General features: G+C 53.6%; 51 non-coding genes across 51 annotated transcripts; all 51 read right to left on the bottom strand.

The window, feature by feature from the left end:
- Positions 1 to 28: 28 nt before the first annotated feature.
- On the bottom strand, positions 29 to 110 carry TRNAS-GCU (transfer RNA serine (anticodon GCU)). The gene has a single exon. It is a non-coding gene; the product is annotated as a tRNA-Ser (tRNA).
- A 79-nt stretch (positions 111 to 189) lies between these two features.
- Positions 190 to 271, bottom strand: TRNAS-GCU (transfer RNA serine (anticodon GCU)). Its single transcript has one exon. It is a non-coding gene; the product is annotated as a tRNA-Ser (tRNA).
- A 459-nt stretch (positions 272 to 730) lies between these two features.
- TRNAS-GCU (transfer RNA serine (anticodon GCU)) lies at positions 731 to 812 on the bottom strand. The gene has a single exon. It is a non-coding gene; the product is annotated as a tRNA-Ser (tRNA).
- Positions 813 to 1,047: 235 nt separating this feature from the next.
- On the bottom strand, positions 1,048 to 1,129 carry TRNAS-GCU (transfer RNA serine (anticodon GCU)). The gene has a single exon. It is a non-coding gene; the product is annotated as a tRNA-Ser (tRNA).
- A 79-nt stretch (positions 1,130 to 1,208) lies between these two features.
- TRNAS-GCU (transfer RNA serine (anticodon GCU)) lies at positions 1,209 to 1,290 on the bottom strand. Its single transcript has one exon. It is a non-coding gene; the product is annotated as a tRNA-Ser (tRNA).
- A 239-nt stretch (positions 1,291 to 1,529) lies between these two features.
- TRNAS-GCU (transfer RNA serine (anticodon GCU)) lies at positions 1,530 to 1,611 on the bottom strand. Its single transcript has one exon. It is a non-coding gene; the product is annotated as a tRNA-Ser (tRNA).
- A 242-nt stretch (positions 1,612 to 1,853) lies between these two features.
- On the bottom strand, positions 1,854 to 1,936 carry TRNAS-GCU (transfer RNA serine (anticodon GCU)). The gene has a single exon. It is a non-coding gene; the product is annotated as a tRNA-Ser (tRNA).
- Positions 1,937 to 2,176: 240 nt separating this feature from the next.
- On the bottom strand, positions 2,177 to 2,258 carry TRNAS-GCU (transfer RNA serine (anticodon GCU)). Its single transcript has one exon. It is a non-coding gene; the product is annotated as a tRNA-Ser (tRNA).
- A 241-nt stretch (positions 2,259 to 2,499) lies between these two features.
- TRNAS-GCU (transfer RNA serine (anticodon GCU)) lies at positions 2,500 to 2,581 on the bottom strand. Its single transcript has one exon. It is a non-coding gene; the product is annotated as a tRNA-Ser (tRNA).
- Positions 2,582 to 2,987: 406 nt separating this feature from the next.
- Positions 2,988 to 3,069, bottom strand: TRNAS-GCU (transfer RNA serine (anticodon GCU)). Its single transcript has one exon. It is a non-coding gene; the product is annotated as a tRNA-Ser (tRNA).
- A 78-nt stretch (positions 3,070 to 3,147) lies between these two features.
- Positions 3,148 to 3,229, bottom strand: TRNAS-GCU (transfer RNA serine (anticodon GCU)). Its single transcript has one exon. It is a non-coding gene; the product is annotated as a tRNA-Ser (tRNA).
- A 725-nt stretch (positions 3,230 to 3,954) lies between these two features.
- Positions 3,955 to 4,036, bottom strand: TRNAS-GCU (transfer RNA serine (anticodon GCU)). The gene has a single exon. It is a non-coding gene; the product is annotated as a tRNA-Ser (tRNA).
- Positions 4,037 to 4,758: 722 nt separating this feature from the next.
- TRNAS-GCU (transfer RNA serine (anticodon GCU)) lies at positions 4,759 to 4,840 on the bottom strand. Its single transcript has one exon. It is a non-coding gene; the product is annotated as a tRNA-Ser (tRNA).
- A 79-nt stretch (positions 4,841 to 4,919) lies between these two features.
- TRNAS-GCU (transfer RNA serine (anticodon GCU)) lies at positions 4,920 to 5,001 on the bottom strand. Its single transcript has one exon. It is a non-coding gene; the product is annotated as a tRNA-Ser (tRNA).
- Positions 5,002 to 5,245: 244 nt separating this feature from the next.
- On the bottom strand, positions 5,246 to 5,327 carry TRNAS-GCU (transfer RNA serine (anticodon GCU)). The gene has a single exon. It is a non-coding gene; the product is annotated as a tRNA-Ser (tRNA).
- A 78-nt stretch (positions 5,328 to 5,405) lies between these two features.
- TRNAS-GCU (transfer RNA serine (anticodon GCU)) lies at positions 5,406 to 5,487 on the bottom strand. The gene has a single exon. It is a non-coding gene; the product is annotated as a tRNA-Ser (tRNA).
- A 725-nt stretch (positions 5,488 to 6,212) lies between these two features.
- TRNAS-GCU (transfer RNA serine (anticodon GCU)) lies at positions 6,213 to 6,294 on the bottom strand. The gene has a single exon. It is a non-coding gene; the product is annotated as a tRNA-Ser (tRNA).
- Positions 6,295 to 7,176: 882 nt separating this feature from the next.
- On the bottom strand, positions 7,177 to 7,258 carry TRNAS-GCU (transfer RNA serine (anticodon GCU)). The gene has a single exon. It is a non-coding gene; the product is annotated as a tRNA-Ser (tRNA).
- Positions 7,259 to 7,337: 79 nt separating this feature from the next.
- Positions 7,338 to 7,419, bottom strand: TRNAS-GCU (transfer RNA serine (anticodon GCU)). Its single transcript has one exon. It is a non-coding gene; the product is annotated as a tRNA-Ser (tRNA).
- Positions 7,420 to 7,662: 243 nt separating this feature from the next.
- Positions 7,663 to 7,744, bottom strand: TRNAS-GCU (transfer RNA serine (anticodon GCU)). The gene has a single exon. It is a non-coding gene; the product is annotated as a tRNA-Ser (tRNA).
- Positions 7,745 to 7,823: 79 nt separating this feature from the next.
- On the bottom strand, positions 7,824 to 7,905 carry TRNAS-GCU (transfer RNA serine (anticodon GCU)). The gene has a single exon. It is a non-coding gene; the product is annotated as a tRNA-Ser (tRNA).
- A 725-nt stretch (positions 7,906 to 8,630) lies between these two features.
- TRNAS-GCU (transfer RNA serine (anticodon GCU)) lies at positions 8,631 to 8,712 on the bottom strand. Its single transcript has one exon. It is a non-coding gene; the product is annotated as a tRNA-Ser (tRNA).
- Positions 8,713 to 9,434: 722 nt separating this feature from the next.
- Positions 9,435 to 9,516, bottom strand: TRNAS-GCU (transfer RNA serine (anticodon GCU)). Its single transcript has one exon. It is a non-coding gene; the product is annotated as a tRNA-Ser (tRNA).
- Positions 9,517 to 9,595: 79 nt separating this feature from the next.
- TRNAS-GCU (transfer RNA serine (anticodon GCU)) lies at positions 9,596 to 9,677 on the bottom strand. The gene has a single exon. It is a non-coding gene; the product is annotated as a tRNA-Ser (tRNA).
- Positions 9,678 to 9,756: 79 nt separating this feature from the next.
- On the bottom strand, positions 9,757 to 9,838 carry TRNAS-GCU (transfer RNA serine (anticodon GCU)). The gene has a single exon. It is a non-coding gene; the product is annotated as a tRNA-Ser (tRNA).
- Positions 9,839 to 10,081: 243 nt separating this feature from the next.
- TRNAS-GCU (transfer RNA serine (anticodon GCU)) lies at positions 10,082 to 10,163 on the bottom strand. The gene has a single exon. It is a non-coding gene; the product is annotated as a tRNA-Ser (tRNA).
- Positions 10,164 to 10,242: 79 nt separating this feature from the next.
- TRNAS-GCU (transfer RNA serine (anticodon GCU)) lies at positions 10,243 to 10,324 on the bottom strand. Its single transcript has one exon. It is a non-coding gene; the product is annotated as a tRNA-Ser (tRNA).
- An 81-nt stretch (positions 10,325 to 10,405) lies between these two features.
- TRNAS-GCU (transfer RNA serine (anticodon GCU)) lies at positions 10,406 to 10,487 on the bottom strand. The gene has a single exon. It is a non-coding gene; the product is annotated as a tRNA-Ser (tRNA).
- Positions 10,488 to 10,567: 80 nt separating this feature from the next.
- TRNAS-GCU (transfer RNA serine (anticodon GCU)) lies at positions 10,568 to 10,649 on the bottom strand. The gene has a single exon. It is a non-coding gene; the product is annotated as a tRNA-Ser (tRNA).
- A 79-nt stretch (positions 10,650 to 10,728) lies between these two features.
- On the bottom strand, positions 10,729 to 10,810 carry TRNAS-GCU (transfer RNA serine (anticodon GCU)). Its single transcript has one exon. It is a non-coding gene; the product is annotated as a tRNA-Ser (tRNA).
- A 243-nt stretch (positions 10,811 to 11,053) lies between these two features.
- On the bottom strand, positions 11,054 to 11,135 carry TRNAS-GCU (transfer RNA serine (anticodon GCU)). The gene has a single exon. It is a non-coding gene; the product is annotated as a tRNA-Ser (tRNA).
- Positions 11,136 to 11,537: 402 nt separating this feature from the next.
- TRNAS-GCU (transfer RNA serine (anticodon GCU)) lies at positions 11,538 to 11,619 on the bottom strand. Its single transcript has one exon. It is a non-coding gene; the product is annotated as a tRNA-Ser (tRNA).
- Positions 11,620 to 11,698: 79 nt separating this feature from the next.
- On the bottom strand, positions 11,699 to 11,780 carry TRNAS-GCU (transfer RNA serine (anticodon GCU)). Its single transcript has one exon. It is a non-coding gene; the product is annotated as a tRNA-Ser (tRNA).
- A 79-nt stretch (positions 11,781 to 11,859) lies between these two features.
- TRNAS-GCU (transfer RNA serine (anticodon GCU)) lies at positions 11,860 to 11,941 on the bottom strand. Its single transcript has one exon. It is a non-coding gene; the product is annotated as a tRNA-Ser (tRNA).
- A 78-nt stretch (positions 11,942 to 12,019) lies between these two features.
- TRNAS-GCU (transfer RNA serine (anticodon GCU)) lies at positions 12,020 to 12,105 on the bottom strand. Its single transcript has one exon. It is a non-coding gene; the product is annotated as a tRNA-Ser (tRNA).
- Positions 12,106 to 12,506: 401 nt separating this feature from the next.
- TRNAS-GCU (transfer RNA serine (anticodon GCU)) lies at positions 12,507 to 12,588 on the bottom strand. The gene has a single exon. It is a non-coding gene; the product is annotated as a tRNA-Ser (tRNA).
- A 78-nt stretch (positions 12,589 to 12,666) lies between these two features.
- On the bottom strand, positions 12,667 to 12,748 carry TRNAS-GCU (transfer RNA serine (anticodon GCU)). Its single transcript has one exon. It is a non-coding gene; the product is annotated as a tRNA-Ser (tRNA).
- A 237-nt stretch (positions 12,749 to 12,985) lies between these two features.
- Positions 12,986 to 13,068, bottom strand: TRNAS-GCU (transfer RNA serine (anticodon GCU)). The gene has a single exon. It is a non-coding gene; the product is annotated as a tRNA-Ser (tRNA).
- Positions 13,069 to 13,472: 404 nt separating this feature from the next.
- TRNAS-GCU (transfer RNA serine (anticodon GCU)) lies at positions 13,473 to 13,554 on the bottom strand. Its single transcript has one exon. It is a non-coding gene; the product is annotated as a tRNA-Ser (tRNA).
- A 722-nt stretch (positions 13,555 to 14,276) lies between these two features.
- Positions 14,277 to 14,358, bottom strand: TRNAS-GCU (transfer RNA serine (anticodon GCU)). The gene has a single exon. It is a non-coding gene; the product is annotated as a tRNA-Ser (tRNA).
- A 79-nt stretch (positions 14,359 to 14,437) lies between these two features.
- Positions 14,438 to 14,519, bottom strand: TRNAS-GCU (transfer RNA serine (anticodon GCU)). The gene has a single exon. It is a non-coding gene; the product is annotated as a tRNA-Ser (tRNA).
- Positions 14,520 to 14,598: 79 nt separating this feature from the next.
- TRNAS-GCU (transfer RNA serine (anticodon GCU)) lies at positions 14,599 to 14,680 on the bottom strand. The gene has a single exon. It is a non-coding gene; the product is annotated as a tRNA-Ser (tRNA).
- Positions 14,681 to 15,728: 1,048 nt separating this feature from the next.
- Positions 15,729 to 15,810, bottom strand: TRNAS-GCU (transfer RNA serine (anticodon GCU)). The gene has a single exon. It is a non-coding gene; the product is annotated as a tRNA-Ser (tRNA).
- A 79-nt stretch (positions 15,811 to 15,889) lies between these two features.
- Positions 15,890 to 15,971, bottom strand: TRNAS-GCU (transfer RNA serine (anticodon GCU)). The gene has a single exon. It is a non-coding gene; the product is annotated as a tRNA-Ser (tRNA).
- Positions 15,972 to 16,050: 79 nt separating this feature from the next.
- On the bottom strand, positions 16,051 to 16,132 carry TRNAS-GCU (transfer RNA serine (anticodon GCU)). Its single transcript has one exon. It is a non-coding gene; the product is annotated as a tRNA-Ser (tRNA).
- A 567-nt stretch (positions 16,133 to 16,699) lies between these two features.
- TRNAS-GCU (transfer RNA serine (anticodon GCU)) lies at positions 16,700 to 16,781 on the bottom strand. The gene has a single exon. It is a non-coding gene; the product is annotated as a tRNA-Ser (tRNA).
- A 79-nt stretch (positions 16,782 to 16,860) lies between these two features.
- On the bottom strand, positions 16,861 to 16,942 carry TRNAS-GCU (transfer RNA serine (anticodon GCU)). Its single transcript has one exon. It is a non-coding gene; the product is annotated as a tRNA-Ser (tRNA).
- Positions 16,943 to 17,022: 80 nt separating this feature from the next.
- Positions 17,023 to 17,104, bottom strand: TRNAS-GCU (transfer RNA serine (anticodon GCU)). The gene has a single exon. It is a non-coding gene; the product is annotated as a tRNA-Ser (tRNA).
- An 80-nt stretch (positions 17,105 to 17,184) lies between these two features.
- Positions 17,185 to 17,266, bottom strand: TRNAS-GCU (transfer RNA serine (anticodon GCU)). Its single transcript has one exon. It is a non-coding gene; the product is annotated as a tRNA-Ser (tRNA).
- Positions 17,267 to 17,345: 79 nt separating this feature from the next.
- TRNAS-GCU (transfer RNA serine (anticodon GCU)) lies at positions 17,346 to 17,427 on the bottom strand. Its single transcript has one exon. It is a non-coding gene; the product is annotated as a tRNA-Ser (tRNA).
- Positions 17,428 to 17,671: 244 nt separating this feature from the next.
- Positions 17,672 to 17,753, bottom strand: TRNAS-GCU (transfer RNA serine (anticodon GCU)). Its single transcript has one exon. It is a non-coding gene; the product is annotated as a tRNA-Ser (tRNA).
- Positions 17,754 to 18,108: the final 355 nt, after the last annotated feature.

Raw genomic sequence — 18,108 nt, 5'->3', positions numbered from 1 at the left:
CTGGGAGAACTAAAAAAGTTACGCGACTCGACGAGGATGGGATTCGAACCCACGCGGGCAGAGCCCAATGGAATAGCAGTCCATCGCCTTAACCTCTCGGCCACCTCGTCCGCCTTACAGGCCATTCGTGCAGCTTACAGACTAGTGTCGAAGACCGATCACTGGGAGAACAAAAAAAGTTACGTGACCCGACGAGGATGGGATTCGAACCCACGCGGGCAGAGCCCAATGGATTAGCAGTCTATCGCCTTAACCTCTCGACCACCTCGTCCGGCTTGCAGGCTACCCGTGCAGCTTACACACTAGTGTCGAAAACTGATTACTGGGAGAACAAAAAAAAACTACGCGGCTCGACGAGGATGGGATTCAAACCCACGCGGGCCGAGCCCAATAAATTAGCAGTCAATCCTTAATCTCTCGGCCACTTCGTCCGCCTTGCACCCCATCCGTGCAGCTTACACACTAGTGTCGAAGACCGATCACTGGGAGAACAAAAAAAAATTTACGCAACTCGGCGACGATGGGATTCGAACCCACGTGGGCAGAGCCCAATGGATAAGCAGTCCATCGCCTTAGATTGGATAAACTTTTATTTGTTTTTTTTATAAACTTCAATTTGGCCATCGCCTTAACCTCTCGGGCACCTCGTCCGCCTTGCAGGCCATTCGTGCAGCTTACACACTAGTGTCGTAGACAGATCACTGGGAGAAGAAAAAAAAGTTACGCGACTCGACGAGGATGGGATTCGAACCCACGCGGGCAGAGCCCAATGGATTAGCAGTCCATCGCCTTAACCTCTCGGCCACCTCGTCCGCCTTGCAGGCCATTCGTGCAGCTTACACACTAGTGTCGTAGACCGATCACTGGGAGAACAAAAAAAGTTACGCGCCCCGACGAGGATGGGATTGGAACCCACGCGGGCAGAGCGCAATGGATTAGCAGTCCATCGCCTTAACCTCTCGGCCACCTCGTACAGCTTGCAGGCCATTCGTGCAGCTTACACACTAGTGTCGAAGACCAATCACTGGGAAAAAAAGTTACGCGACTCGACGAGGATGGAATTCGAACCCACGCGGGCAGAGCCCAATGGATTAGCAAACCATCGCCTTAACCTCTCGGCCACCTCGTCCGCATTGCACCCCATCCGTGCAGCTTACACACTAGTGTCGAAGACCGATCACTGGGAGAAGAAAAAAAGTTACGCGACTCGACGAGGATGGGATTCGAACCCACGCGGGCAGAGCCCAATGGATTAGCAGTCAATCGCCTTAACCTGTCGGCCACCTCGTCTGCCTTGCAGGCCATTCGTGCGGCTTACACACTAGTGTCGTAGACAGATCACTGGAAAACAAAATGAGTTACGTGACTCGACGAGGATGAGATTCGAACCCACGCGGAATGAGCCCAATGGATTAGCAGTCCATCGCCATAACCTCCCGGCAACCTTGTCCGACTTGCACCCCATCTGTGCAGCTTACACACTAGTGTCGTAGAGAGATCACTGGGCGATTAAAAAAAGTTACGCGACTCGACGAGGATGGCATTCGAACCCACGCGGGCAGAGCCCCATGGATTAGCAGTCCATCGCCTTAACCTCTCGGCCACCTCGTCCGCCTTGCAGGCCATCCGTGCAGCTTACACACTAGTGTCGAAGACCGATCACTGGGAGAACAAAAAAAAGTTACGCGACTCGACGAGGATTGGATTCGAACCCACGCGGGCAGAGCTCAATAGATTAGCAGTCCATCGCCTTAACATCTCAGCCACCTCGTACGCCTTGCGCCCCATCCGTGCAGCTTACACACTAGTGTCGAAGACCGATCACTGGGAGAAGAAAAAAAAGTTACGCGACTAGACGAGGATGGGATTCGAACCCAACGCGGGCAGAGCCCAATGGATTAGCAGTCCATCGCCTTAACCTCTAGGCCACATCGTCCGCCTTGCAGGCCTTTCGTGCAGCTTACACACTAGTGTCGAAGACAGATCACTTGGAGAACAAAACAAGTTACGCGACTCGACGAGGATGTGATTTGAACCCACGCGGGCAGAGCCCGATAGATTAGCAGTCCATCGCCATAACCTCTCTGCCACCTTGTCTGCCTCTCACCCCATCCGTGCAGCTTACATACTAGTGTCATAGACCGATCACTGGGAGAACAAAAAAAGTTACGCGACACGACGAGGATAGGATTCGAACCCACGCGGGCAGAGCCCAATAAATTAGCAGTCCATTGCCTTAACCTCTCGGCCACCTCGTCCGCCTTGAAGGCCATCCGTGCAGCTTACACAGTATTGTCGAAGACCGATCACTGTGAGAACAAAAAAAGTTACGCGACTCGACGAGGTTGGGATTCAAACCAACGCGGGCAGAACCCAATGGATTAGCATTCCATCGCCCTAACCTCTCGGCCACCTCGTCCGCCTTGCAGGCCATTCGTGCAGCTTACACACTAGTGTCGTAGAGAGATCACTGGACGAACAAAAAAAAGTTACGCGACTCGACGAGGATGGGAGTGGAACACACGCGGGCAGAGCCCAATGAATTAGCAGTCCATCGCCTTAACCTCTCGGCCACCTCGTCCGCCTTGCAGGCCATTCGTGCAGCTTACACACTAGTGTCGTAGACAGATCACTGGGAGAACAAAAAAAAGTTTCGTGACTCGACGAGGATGAGATTCGAACCCACACGGGCATAGCCCAATGGATTAGCAGTCTATCTCCTTAACCTCTCGGCCACCTCGTCCACCTTGCAGGCCATTCGTGCAGCTTACACACTAGTGTCGTAGACAGATCACTGGGAGAACAAAAAAAAGGTTACGCGACTCGACGAGGATAGAATTCAAACCCACGCGGGCAGAGCCCAGGAATTTAGCAGTCCATCGCCTTAACCTTCCGGCCACCTCGTCCGCCTTGCAGGCCATCCGTGCAGCTTACACACTAGTGTCGAAGACCGATCACTGGGAGAACGAAAACAAAGTTACGCGACTCGACGAGGATGGGATTCGAACCCACGCGGGCAGAGCCCTATGGATTAGCAGTTCATCGCCTTAACTTCTCGGCCACCTCGTCCGCCTTGCAGGCCATCCGTGCAGCTTACACACTAGTGTCGAAGACCGATTACTGGGAGAACAAAAAAGTAACGCGACTCGACGAGAATGGGATTCGAACCCACGCGGGCAGAGCCCAACAGATTAGCAGTCCCCCGCCTTAACCTCTCGGCCACCTCATCCGCCTTGCTGCCCACCCGTGCAGCTTACACACTAGTGTCGAAGACTGATTACTGGGAGAACAAAAAAAAGTTACGCGACTCGACGAGGATGTGATTCGAACCCACGCGAGTCGAGCCCAATAAATTAGCAGTTAATCTCCTCAACCACTCGGCCACCTCGTCCGCCTTGCAGGCCATTCGTGCAGCTTACACACTAGTGTCGAAGACCGATCACTGGGAGAAAAAAAGTTACTCGACTCGACAGCATGGGATTCGAACCCACGTGGGCAGAGCTCAATGGATTAGCAGTTCATCGCCTTAACCTCTCGGCCACCTCGTCCGCCTTGCAGGCCATCCGTGCAGCTTACACACTAGTGTCGAAGACCGATCACTGGGAGAACAATAAACAAGTTACGCGACTCGACGAGGATGGGATTCGAACCCACGCGGGCAGAGCTCAATGGAATAGCAGTCATCGTCTTAACCTCTCGGCCAGCTCGTCCGCCTTGCAGGATATTCGTGCAGCTTACACACTAGTGTCGAAGACCGATCACTGGGAGGTCAAAAAAAAAGTTAGGCGACTCGACGAGGATGGGATTCAATCCCACGCGGGACGAGCCCAATGAATTAGCAGTCCATCGCCTTAACCTCTCGGTCACCTCGTCCGCCTTGCAGGCCATCTGTGCAGCTTACTCACTAGTGTCGAAGACCGATCACTGGGAGAACAGAAAAAAAGTTACGCGACTCGACGAGTATGGGATTCGAACCCACGCGGGCTGAGCCCAATGGATTAGCAATCCATCGCCTTAACTTCTCGGCCACCTCGTCCGCCTTTCAGGCCATCCGTGCAGCTAACACACTAGTGTCGAAGACCGATCACTGGGAGAACAAAAAAAAGTTACGCGACTCGATGAGAATGGGATTCGAACCCACGCGGGCAGAGCCCAACAGATTAGCAGTCCCCCGCTTTAACTTCTCGGCCACGTCATACGCCTTGCTGTCCACTCGTGCAGCTTACACACTAATGTCGAAGACTGATTACTGAGGAAGAAAAAAAAGTTACGCGACTCGACGAGGATGGGATTCGAACCCATGCGGGTCGAGCCCAATAAATTAGCAGTTAATCTTCTCAACTTCTCGGCCACCTCGTCCGCCTTGCAGGCCATTCGTGCGGCTTACACACTAGTGTCGTAGACAGATCACTGGAGGAACAAAAAAGTTACGCGACTAGACGAGGATGGTATTCGAACCCACACAGGCCGAGCCCCATAAATTAGCAGTCAATCTTTAACCTCTCGGCCACCTCGTCCACCTTGCACCGCATCCGTGCAGCTTACACACTAGTGTCGAAGACCGATCACTGGGAGAAGAAAAAAAAGTTACGCAACTCTTCGAGGATGGGATTCGAACCCACGCGGGCCAAGCCCAATGGCTTAGCAGTCAATCGCCTTAACCTCTCGGCCACCTCGTCCGCCTTGCAGGCCATTCGTGCGGCTTACACACTAGTGTCGTAGACAGATCACTGGAGGAACAAAACAAGTTACGCGACTCGACGAGGATGGGATTCGAACCCACGCGGAAAGAGCCCAATGGATTAGCAGTCCATCACCATAACCTCCCGGCCACCTTGTCCGCCTTGCACCCCATCTGTGCAGCTTACATACTAGTGTCGAAGACCGATCACTGGGAGAAGAAAAAAAGTTACGCGACTCGACGAGGATGGGATTCGAACCCACGTGGGCAGAGCTCAATGGATTAGCAGTCTATCTCCTTAACCTCTCGGCCACCTCGTCCACCTTGCAGGCCATTCGTGCAGCTTACACACTAGTGTCGTAGACAGATCACTGGGAGAACAAAAAAAAGGTTACGCGACTCGACGAGGATAGAATTCAAACCCACGCGGGCAGAGCCCAGGAATTTAGCAGTCCATCGCCTTAACCTTCCGGCCACCTCGTCCGCCTTGCAGGCCATCCGTGCAGCTTACACACTAGTGTCGAAGACCGATCACTGGGAGAACGAAAACAAAGTTACGCGACTCGACGAGGATGGGATTCGAACCCACGCGGGCAGAGCCCTATGGATTAGCAGTTCATCGCCTTAACTTCTCGGCCACCTCGTCCGCCTTGCAGGCCATCCGTGCAGCTTACACACTAGTGTCGAAGACCGATTACTGGGAGAACAAAAAAGTAACGCGACTCGACGAGAATGGGATTCGAACCCACGCGGGCAGAGCCCAACAGATTAGCAGTCCCCCGCCTTAACCTCTCGGCCACCTCATCCGCCTTGCTGCCCACCCGTGCAGCTTACACACTAGTGTCGAAGACTGATTACTGGGAGAACAAAAAAAAGTTACGCGACTCGACGAGGATGTGATTCGAACCCACGCGAGTCGAGCCCAATAAATTAGCAGTTAATCTCCTCAACCTCTCGGCCACCTCGTCCGCCTTGCAGGCCATTCGTGCAGCTTACACACTAGTGTCGAAGACCGATCACTGGGAGAAAAAAAGTTACTCGACTCGACAGCATGGGATTCGAACCCACGTGGGCAGAGCTCAATGGATTAGCAGTCCATCGCCTTAACCTCTCGGCCACCTCGTCCGCCTTGCAGGCCATCCGTGCAGCTTACACACTAGTGTCGAAGACCGATCACTGGGAGAACAATAAACAAGTTACGCGACTCGACGAGGATGGGATTCGAACCCACGCGGGCAGAGCTCAATGGAATAGCAGTCATCGTCTTAACCTCTCGGCCAGCTCGTCCGCCTTGCAGGATATTCGTGCAGCTTACACACTAGTGTCGAAGACCGATCACTGGGAGGTCAAAAAAAAAGTTAGGCGACTCGACGAGGATGGGATTCAATCCCACGCGGGACGAGCCCAATGAATTAGCAGTCCATCGCCTTAACCTCTCGGTCACCTCGTCCGCCTTGCAGGCCATCTGTGCAGCTTACTCACTAGTGTCGAAGACCGATCACTGGGAGAACAGAAAAAAAGTTACGCGACTCGACGAGTATGGGATTCGAACCCACGCGGGCTGAGCCCAATGGATTAGCAATCCATCGCCTTAACTTCTCGGCCACCTCGTCCGCCTTTCAGGCCATCCGTGCAGCTAACACACTAGTGTCGAAGACCGATCACTGGGAGAACAAAAAAAAGTTACGCGACTCGATGAGAATGGGATTCGAACCCACGCGGGCAGAGCCCAACAGATTAGCAGTCCCCCGCTTTAACTTCTCGGCCACGTCATACGCCTTGCTGTCCACTCGTGCAGCTTACACACTAATGTCGAAGACTGATTACTGAGGAAGAAAAAAAAGTTACGCGACTCGACGAGGATGGGATTCGAACCCATGCGGGTCGAGCCCAATAAATTAGCAGTTAATCTTCTCAACTTCTCGGCCACCTCGTCCGCCTTGCAGGCCATTCGTGCGGCTTACACACTAGTGTCGTAGACAGATCACTGGAGGAACAAAAAAGTTACGCGACTAGACGAGGATGGTATTCGAACCCACACAGGCCGAGCCCCATAAATTAGCAGTCAATCTTTAACCTCTCGGCCACCTCGTCCACCTTGCACCCCATCCGTGCAGCTTACACACTAGTGTCGAAGACCGATCACTGGGAGAAGAAAAAAAAGTTACGCAACTCTTCGAGGATGGGATTCGAACCCACGCGGGCCGAGCCCAATGGCTTAGCAGTCAATCGCCTTAACCTCTCGGCCACCTCGTCCGCCTTGCAGGCCATTCGTGCGGCTTACACACTAGTGTCGTAGACAGATCACTGGAGGAACAAAACAAGTTACGCGACTCGACGAGGATGGGATTCGAACCCACGCGGAAAGAGCCCAATGGATTAGCAGTCCATCACCATAACCTCCCGGTCACCTTGTCCGCCTTGCACCCCATCTGTGAGCTTACATACTAGTGTCGAAGACCAATCACTGGGAGAAGAAAAAAAGTTACGCGACTCGACGAGGATGGGATTCGAACCCACGTGGGCAGAGCTCAATGGATTAGCAGTCCATCGCCTTAACATCTCGGCCACCTCGTCCGCCTTGCAGGCAATCCGTGCAGCTTACACACTAGTGTCGCAGACCGATCACTGGGAGAACAAAAACAGTTACGCGACTCGACGAGGATGGGATTTGAACCAACGCGGGCAGAGCCCAATGGATTAGCATTCCATCGCCCTAACCTCTCGGCCACCTCGTCCACCTTGCAGGCCATTCGTGCAGCTTACACACTAGTGTCGTAGACAGATCACTGGGAGAACAAAAAAAAGTTACGCGACTCGACGAGGATAGAATTCAAACCCACGCGGGCAGAGCCCAGGAATTTAGCAGTCCATCGCCTTAACCTTTCGGCCACCTCGTCCGCCTTGCAGGCCATCCGTGCAGCTTACACACTAGTGTCGAAGACCGATCACTGGGAGAACAAAAACAAAGTTACGCGACTCGACGAGGATGGGATTCGAACCCACGCGGGCAGAGCCCTATGGATTAGCAGTTCATCGCCTTAACTTCTCGGCCACCTCGTCCGCCTTGCAGGCCATCCGTGCAGCTTACACACTAGTGTCGAAGACCGATTACTGGGAGAACAAAAAAAGTAACGCGACTCGACGAGAATGGGATTCGAACCCACGCGGGCAGAGCCCAACGGATTAGCAGTCCCCCGCCTTAACCTCTCGGCCACCTCATCCGCCTTGCTGCCCACCCGTGCAGCTTACACACTAGTGTCGAAGACTGATTACTGGGAGAACAAAAAAAAGTTACGCGACTCGACGAGGATGTGATTCGAACCCACGCGAGTCGAGCCCAATAAATTAGCAGTTAATCTCCTCAACCTCTCGGCCACCTCGTCCGCCTTGCAGGCCATTCGTGCAGCTTACACACTAGTGTCGAAGACCGATCACTGGGAGAAAAAAAGTTACTCGACTCGACAGCATGGGATTCGAACCCACGTGGGCAGAGCTCAATGGATTAGCAGTCCATCGCCTTAACCTCTCGGCCACCTCGTCCGCCTTGCAGGCCATCCGTGCAGCTTACACACTAGTGTCGAAGACCGATCACTGGGAGAACAATAAACAAGTTACGCGAATCGACGAGGATGGGATTCGAACCCACGCGGGCAGAGCTCAATGGAATAGCAGTCATCGTCTTAACCTCTCGGCCAGCTCGTCCGCCTTGCAGGATATTCGTGCAGCTTACACACTAGTGTCGAAGACCGATCACTGGGAGATCAAAAAAAAAGTTAGGCGACTCGACGAGGATGGGATTCAATCCCACGCGGGACGAGCCCAATGAATTAGCAGTCCATCGCCTTAACCTCTCGGTCACCTCGTCCGCCTTGCAGGCCATCTGTGCAGCTTACTCACTAGTGTCGAAGACCGATCACTGGGAGAACAGAAAAAAAGTTACGCGACTCGACGAGTATGGGATTCGAACCCACGCGGGCTGAGCCCAATGGATTAGCAATCCATCGCCTTAACTTCTCGGCCACCTCGTCCGCCTTTCAGGCCATCCGTGCAGCTAACACACTAGTGTCGAAGACCGATCACTGGGAGAACAAAAAAAAGTTACGCGACTCGATGAGAATGGGATTCGAACCCACGCGGGCAGAGCCCAACAGATTAGCAGTCCCCCGCCTTAACTTCTCGGCCACGTCATACGCCTTGCTGTCCACCCGTGCAGCTTACACACTAATGTCGAAGACTGATTACTGAGGAAGAAAAAAAAGTTACGCGACTCGACGAGGATGGGATTCGAACCCATGCGGGTCGAGCCCAATAAATTAGCAGTTAATCTTCTCAACTTCTCGGCCACCTCGTCCGCCTTGCAGGCCATTCGTGCGGCTTACACACTAGTGTCGTAGACAGATCACTGGAGGAACAAAAAAGTTACGCGACTAGACGAGGATGGTATTCGAACCCACACAGGCCGAGCCCCATAAATTAGCACTCAATCTTTAACCTCTCGGCCACCTCGTCCACCTTGCACCCCATCCGTGCAGCTTACACACTAGTGTCGAAGACCGATCACTGGGAGAAGAAAAAAAAGTTACGCAACTCTTCGAGGATGGGATTCGAACCCACGCGGGCCGAGCCCAATGGCTTAGCAGTCAATCGCCTTAACCTCTCGGCCACCTCGTCCGCCTTGCAGGCCATTCGTGCGGCTTACACACTAGTGTCGTAGACAGATCACTGGAGGAACAAAACAAGTTACGCGACTCGACGAGGATGGGATTCGAACCCACGCGGAAAGAGCCCAATGGATTAGCAGTCCATCACCATAACCTCCCGGCCACCTCGTCCGCCTTGCACCCCATCTGTGCAGCTTACATACTAGTGTCGAAGACCGATCACTGGGAGAAGAAAAAAAGTTACGCGACTCGACGAGGATGGGATTTGAACCCACGTGGGCAGAGCTCAATGGATTAGCAGTCCATCGCCTTAACGTCTCGGCCACCTCGTCCGCCTTGCAGGCAATCCGTGCAGCTTACACACTAGTGTCGCAGACCGATCACTGGGAGAACAAAAACAGTTACGCGACTCGACGAGGATGGGATTTGAACCAACGCGGGCAGAGCCCAATGGATTAGCATTCCATCGCCCTAACCTCTCGGCCACCTCGTCCACCTTGCAGGCCATTCGTGCAGCTTACACACTAGTGTCGTAGACAGATCACTGGGAGAACAAAAAAAAGTTACGCGACTCGACGAGGATAGAATTCAAACCCACGCGGGCAGAGCCCAGGAATTTAGCAGTCCATCGCCTTAACCTTTCGGCCACCTCGTCCGCCTTGCAGGCCATCCGTGCAGCTTACACACTAGTGTCGAAGACCGATCACTGGGAGAACAAAAACAAAGTTACGCGACTCGACGAGGATGGGATTCGAACCCACGCGGGCAGAGCCCTATGGATTAGCAGTTCATCGCCTTAACTTCTCGGCCACCTCGTCCGCCTTGCAGGCCATCCGTGCAGCTTACACACTAGTGTCGAAGACCGATTACTGGGAGAACAAAAAAAGTAACGCGACTCGACGAGAATGGGATTCGAACCCACGCGGGCAGAGCCCAACGGATTAGCAGTCCCCCGCCTTAACCTCTCGGCCACCTCATCCGCCTTGCTGCCCACCCGTGCAGCTTACACACTAGTGTCGAAGACCGATCACTGGGAGATCAAAAAAAAAGTTTCGCGACTCGACGAGGATGGGATTCGAACACACACGGGCAGAGCCCAATGGATTAGCTGTCCATCACCTTAACCTCTCGGCCACCACGTCCGCCTTGCAGGCCATTCGTGCAGCTTACACAGTAGTTTCGAAGACCAATCACTGAGAGAAGAAAAAAAAGTTACACGACTCGACGAGGATGGGATTCGAACCCACGTGGGCAGAGCCCAATGGATTAGCAGTCCATCGCCTTAACCTCTCGGCCACCTCGTCCGCCTTGCAGGCCATTCGTGCAGCTTACACACTAGTGTCGTAGACCGATCACTGGAAGAACAAAAAAAGTTTCGTGACTCGACGAGGATGGGATTCGAACCCACGAGGGCAGAGCCCAATGAATTAGCAGTCCATCGCCTTAACTTCTCGGCCACCTCGTCCGCCTTGCAAGCCATTCGTGTAGCTTACACACTAGTGTCGTAGACAGATCACTGAAAGAACAAAAAAAAGTTAGGCGACTCGACGAGGATGGGATTCAATCCCACGCGGGACGAGCCCAATGAATTAGCAGTCCATCGCCTTAACCTCTCGGTCACCTCGTCCGCCTTGCAGGCCATCTGTGCAGCTTACTCAATAGTGTCGAAGACCGATCACTGGGAGAACCGAAAAAAAGTTACGCGACTCGACGAGTATGGGATTCGAACCCACGCGGGCTGAGCCCAATGGATTAGCAATCCATCGCCTTAACTTCTCGGCCACCTCGTCCGCCTTGCAGGCCATCCGTGCAGCTTACACACTAGTGTCGAAGACCGATCACTGGGAGAACAAAAAAAAGTTACGCGACTCGACGAGAATGGGATTCGAACCCACGCGGGCAGAGCCCAACAAATTAGCAGTCCCCCGCCTTAACTTCTCGGCCACGTCATCCGCCTTGCTGTCCACCCGTGCAGCTTACACTCTAATGTCGAAGACTGATTACTGAGGAAGAAAAAAAACCTACGTGACTCGACGAGGATGGGATTCGAACCCACGCGGGCAGAGCCCAAAGCATTATCAGTCCATCGTCATACCCTCTCGGCCACCTCGTCTGCCTTGTAGGCCATTCCTGCAGCTTACACACAAGTGACGAAGACCGATCACTGGGAGAACAAAAAAAGTTACGCGACTCGACGAGGATGGCATTCGAACCCACGCGGGCAGAGCCCAATGGATGAGCAGTTCATCGCCTTAACCTCTCGGCCACCTCGTCCGCCTTGCAGGCCACCCGTGCAGCTTAGACACTAGTGTCGAAGACCGATCACTGGGAGAACAAAAAAAGTTACGCGACTCAACGAGGATAGGACTCGAACCCACGCGGGCAGAGCCCAATGGATTAGCAGTCCATCGCATTAACCTCTCGGCCACCTCGTCTGCCTTGCAGGCCATTCGTGCAGCTTACACACTAGTGTCGTAGAGAGATCACTGGGCGAACAAAAAAAGTTACGCGACTCGACGAGCATGGCATTCGAACCCACGCGGGCAGAGCCCCATGGATTAGCAGTCCATCGCCTTAACCTCTCGGCCACCTCGTTCGCCTTGCAGGCCATTCGTGCAGCTTACACACTAGTGTCGTAGACCGATGACTGGTAGAACAAAAAAGTTTCGTGACTCGACGAGGATGGGATTCGAACCCACGCGGGCAGAGCCCAATGGATTAGCAGTCCATCGCCTTAACATCTCGGCCACCTCGTACGCCTTGCGCCCCATCCGTGCAGCTTACACACTAGTGTCGAAGACCGATCACTGGGAGAAGAAAAAAAAAGTTACGCGACTAGACGAGGATGGGATTCGAACCCACGCGAGTCGAGCCCAATAAATTAGCAGTTAATCTCCTCAACCTCTCGGCCACCTCGTCCGCCTTGCAGGCCATTCGTGCAGCTTACACACTAGTGTCGAAGACCGATCACTGGGAGAACAAAAAAAGTTACGCGACTCAACGAGGATAGGACTCGAACCCACGCGGGCAGAGCCCAGGAATTTAGCAGTCCATCGCCTTAACCTTCCGGCCACCTCGTCCGCCTTGCAGGCCATCCGTGCAGCTTACACACTAGTGTCGAAGACCGATCACTGGGAGAACGAAAACAAAGTTACGCGACTCGACGAGGATGGGATTTGAACCCACGCGGGCAGAGCCCTATGGATTAGCAGTTCATCGCCTTAACTTCTCGGCCACCTCGTCCGCCTTGCAGGCCATCCGTGCAGCTTACACACTAGTGTCGAAGACCGATTACTGGGAGAACAAAAAAGTAACGCGACTCGACGAGAATGGGATTCGAACCCACGCGGGCAGAGCCCAACAGATTAGCAGTCCCCCGCCTTAACCTCTCGGCCACCTCATCCGCCTTGCTGCCCACCCGTGCAGCTTACACACTAGTGTCGAAGACTGATTACTGGGAGAACAAAAAAAAGTTACGCGACTCGACGAGGATGTGATTCGAACCCACGCGAGTTGAGCCCAATAAATTAGCAGTTAATCTCCTCAACCTCTCGGCCACCTCGTCTGCCTTGCAGGCCATTCGTGCAGCTTACACACTAGTGTCGAAGACCGATCACTGGGAGAAAAAAAGTTACTCGACTCGACAGGATGGGATTCGAACCCACGTGGGCAGAGCTCAATGGATTAGCAGTCCATCGCCTTAACCTCTCGGCCACCTCGTCCGCCTTGCAGGCCATCCGTGCAGCTTACACACTAGTGTCGAAGACCGATCACTGGGAGAACAATAAACAAGTTACGCGACTCGACGAGGATGGGATTCGAACCCACGCAGGCAGAGCCCAATGGAATAGCAGTCATCGTCTTAACCTCTCGGCCAGCTCGTCCGCCTTGCAGGATATTCGTGCAGCTTACACACTAGTGTCGAAGACCGATCACTGGGAGATCAAAAAAAAGTTAGGCGACTCGACGAGGATGGGATTCAATCCCACGCGGGACGAGCCCAATGAATTAGCAGTCCATCGCCTTAACCTCTCGGTCACCTCGTCCGCCTTGCAGGCCATCTGTGCAGCTTACTCACTAGTGTCGAAGACCGATCACTGGGAGAACAGAAAAAAAGTTACGCGACTCGACGAGTATGGGATTCGAACCCACGCGGGCTGAGCCCAATGGATTAGCAATCCATCGCCTTAACTTCTCGGCCACCTCGTCCGCCTTTCAGGCCATCCGTGCAGCTTACACACTAGTGTCGAAGATCGATCACTGGGAGAACAAAAAAAAGTTACGCGACTCGATGAGAATGGGATTCGAACCCACGCGGGCAGAGCCCAACGAATTAGCAGTCCCCCGCCTTAACTTCTCGGCCACGTCATCCGCCTTGCTGTCCACCCGTGCAGCTTACACACTAATGTCGAAGACTGATTACTGAGGAGGAAAAAAAAGTTACGCGACTCGACGAGGATGGGATTCGAACCCATGCGGGTCGAGCCCAATAAATTAGCAGTTAATCTTCTCAACTTCTCGGCCACCTCGTCCGCCTTGCAGGCCATTCGTGCGGCTTACACACTAGTGTCGTAGACAGATCACTGGAGGAACAAAAAAGTTACGCGACTAGACGAGGATGGTATTCGAACCCACACAGGCCGAGCCCCATAAATTAGCAGTCAATCTTTAACCTCTCGGCCACCTCGTCCACCTTGCACCCCATCCGTGCAGCTTACACACTAGTGTCGAAGACCGATCACTGGGAGAAGAAAAAAAAGTTACGCAACTCTTCGAGGATGGGATTCGAACCCACGCGGGCCGAGCCCAATGGCTTAGCAGTCAATCGCCTTAACCTCTCGGCCACCTCGTCCGCCTTGCAGGCCATTCGTGCGGCTTACACACTAGTGTCGTAGACAGATCACTGGAGGAACAAAACAAGTTACGCGACTCGACGAGGATGGGATTCGAACCCACGCGGAAAGAGCCCAATGGATTAGCAGTCCATCACCATAACCTCCCGGCCACCTTGTCCGCCTTGCACCCCATCTGTGCAGCTTACATACTAGTGTCGAAGACCGATCACTGGGAGAAGAAAAAAAGTTACGCGACTCGACGAGGATGGGATTCGAACCCACGTGGGCAGAGCTCAATGGATTAGCAGTCCATCGCCTTAACGTCTCGGCCACCTCGTCCGCCTTGCAGGCAATCCGTGCAGCTTACACACTAGTGTCGCAGACCGATCACTGGGAGAACAAAAACAGTTACGCGACTCGACGAGGATGGGATTTGAACCAACGCGGGCAGAGCCCAATGGATTAGCATTCCATCGCCCTAACCTCTCGGCCACCTCGTCCGCCTTGCAGGCCATTCGTGCAGCTTACACACTAGTGTCGTAGAGAGATCACTGGACGAACAAAAAAAAGTTACGCGACTCGACGAGGATGGGAGTGGAACACACGCGGGCAGAGCCCAATGAATTAGCAGTCCATCGCCTTAACCTCTCGGCAACCTCGTCCGCCTTGCAGGCCATTCGTGCAGCTTACACACTAGTGTCGTAGACAGATCACTGGGAGAACAAAAAAAAGTTTCGCGACTCGACGAGGATGAGATTCGAACCCACACGGGCATAGCCCAATGGATTAGCAGTCTATCTCCTTAACCTCTCGGCCACCTCGTCCACCTTGCAGGCCATTCGTGCAGCTTACACACTAGTGTCGTAGACAGATCACTGGGAGAACAAAAAAAAGTTACGCGACTCGACGAGGATAGAATTCAAACCCACGCGGGCAGAGCCCAGGAATTTAGCAGTCCATCGCCTTAACCTTTCGGCCACCTCGTCCGCCTTGCAGGCCATCCGTGCAGCTTACACACTAGTGTCGAAGACCGATCACTGGGAGAACAAAAACAAAGTTACGCGACTCGACGAGGATGGGATTCGAACCCATGCGGGTCGAGCCCAATAAATTAGCAGTTAATCTTCTCAACTTCTCGGCCACCTCGTCCGCCTTGCAGGCCATTCGTGCGGCTTACACACTAGTGTCGTAGACAGATCACTGGAGGAACAAAAAAGTTACGCGACTAGACGAGGATGGTATTCGAACCCACACAGGCCGAGCCCCATAAATTAGCAGTCAATCTTTAACCTCTCGGCCACCTCGTCCACCTTGCACCCCATCCGTGCAGCTTACACACTAGTGTCGAAGACCGATCACTGGGAGAAGAAAAAAAAGTTACGCAACTCTTCGAGGATGGGATTCGAACCCACGCGGGCCGAGCCCAATGGCTTAGCAGTCAATCGCCTTAACCTCTCGGCCACCTCGTCCGCCTTGCAGGCCATTCGTGCGGCTTACACACTAGTGTCGTAGACAGATCACTGGAGGAACAAAACAAGTTACGCGACTCGACGAGGATGGGATTCGAACCCACGCGGAAAGAGCCCAATGGATTAGCAGTCCATCACCATAACCTCCCGGCCACCTTGTCCGCCTTGCACCCCATCTGTGCAGCTTACATACTAGTGTCGAAGACCGATCACTGGGAGAAGAAAAAAAGTTACGCGACTCGACGAGGATGGGATTCGAACCCACGTGGGCAGAGCTCAATGGATTAGCAGTCCATCGCCTTAACGTCTCGGCCACCTCGTCCGCCTTGCAGGCAATCCGTGCAGCTTACACACTAGTGTCGCAGACCGATCACTGGGAGAACAAAAACAGTTACGCGACTCGACGAGGATGGGATTTGAACCAACGCGGGCAGAGCCCAATGGATTAGCATTCCATCGCCCTAACCTCTCGGCCACCTCGTCCGCCTTGCAGGCCATTCGTGCAGCTTACACACTAGTGTCGTAGAGAGATCACTGGACGAACAAAAAAAAGTTACGCGACTCGACGAGGATGGGAGTGGAACACACGCGGGCAGAGCCCAATGAATTAGCAGTCCATCGCCTTAACCTCTCGGCAACCTCGTCCGCCTTGCAGGCCATTCGTGCAGCTTACACACTAGTGTCGTAGACAGATCACTGGGAGAACAAAAAAAAGTTTCGCGACTCGACGAGGATGAGATTCGAACCCACACGGGCATAGCCCAATGGATTAGCAGTCTATCTCCTTAACCTCTCGGCCACCTCGTCCACCTTGCAGGCCATTCGTGCAGCTTACACACTAGTGTCGTAGACAGATCACTGGGAGAACAAAAAAAAGTTACGCGACTCGACGAGGATAGAATTCAAACCCACGCGGGCAGAGCCCAGGAATTTAGCAGTCCATCGCCTTAACCTTTCGGCCACCTCGTCCGCCTTGCAGGCCATCCGTGCAGCTTACACACTAGTGTCGAAGACCGATCACTGGGAGAACAAAAACAAAGTTACGCGACTCGACGAGGATGGCATTCGAACCCACGCGGGCAGAGCCCTATGGATTAGCAGTTCATCGCCTTAACTTCTCGGCCACCTCGTCCGCCTTGCAGGCCATCCGTGCAGCTTACACACTAGTGTCGAAGACCGATTACTGGGAGAACAAAAAAAGTAACGCGACTCGAAGAGAATGGGATTCGAACCCACGCGGGCAGAGCCCAACGGATTAGCAGTCCCCCGCCTTAACCTCTCGGCCACCTCATCCGCCTTGCTGCCCACCCGTGCAGCTTACACACTAGTGTCGAAGACCGATCACTGGGAGATCAAAAAAAAGTTTCGCGACTCGACGAGGATGGGATTCGAACACAGGCGGGCAGAGCCCAATGGATTAGCTGTCCATCGCCTTAACCTCTCGGCCACCACGTCCGCCTTGCAGGCCATTCGTGCAGCTTACACAGTAGTTTCGAAGACCAATCACTGGGAGAAGAAAAGAAAGTTACACGACTCGACGAGGATGGGATTCGAACCCACGTGGGCAGAGCCCAATGGATTAGCAGTCCATCGCCTTAACCTCTCGGCCACCTCGTCCGCCTTGCAGGCCATTCGTGCAGCTTACACACTAGTGTCGTAGACCGATCACTGGAAGAACAAAAAAAGTTTCGTGACTCGACGAGGATGGGATTCGAACCCACGAGGGCAGAGCCCAATGAATTAGCAGTCCATCGCCTTAACTTCTCGGCCACCTCGTCCGCCTTGCAAGCCATTCGTGTAGCTTACACACTAGTGTCGTAGACAGATCACTGAAAGAACAAAAAAAAAGTTAGGCGACTCGACGAGGATGGGATTCAATCCCACGCGGGACGAGCCCAATGAATTAGCAGTCCATCGCCTTAACCTCTCGGTCACCTCGTCCGCCTTTCAGGCCATCTGTGCAGCTTACTCACTAGTGTCGAAGACCGATCACTGGGAGAACAGAAAAAAAGTTACGCGACTCGACGAGTATGGGATTCGAACCCACGCGGGCTGAGCCCAATGGATTAGCAATCCATCGCCTTAACTTCTCGGCCACCTCGTCCGCCTTGCAGGCCATCCGTGCAGCTTACACACTAGTGTCGAAGACCGATCACTGGGAGAACAAAAAAAAGTTACGCGACTCGACGAGAATGGGATTCGAACCCACGCGGGCAGAGCCCAACAAATTAGCAGTCCCCCGCCTTAACTTCTCGGCCACGTCATCCGCCTTGCTGTCCACCCGTGCAGCTTACACACTAATGTCGAAGACTGATTACTGAGGAAGAAAAAAAAAGCTACGTGACTCGACGAGGATGGGATTCGAACCCACGCGGGCAGAGCCCAAAGCATTATCAGTCCATCGTCATACCCTCTCGGCCACCTCGTCTGCCTTGTAGGCCATTCCTGCAGCTTACACA

The sequence above is a fragment of the Rhipicephalus microplus genome, chromosome X, assembly GCF_043290135.1.
Source record: "Rhipicephalus microplus isolate Deutch F79 chromosome X, USDA_Rmic, whole genome shotgun sequence".
NCBI lineage: Eukaryota > Metazoa > Arthropoda > Arachnida > Ixodida > Ixodidae > Rhipicephalus > Rhipicephalus microplus.
Note: the sequence above shows the minus strand (reverse complement) of the source record. Positions and strands in the feature narration are given on the sequence as shown.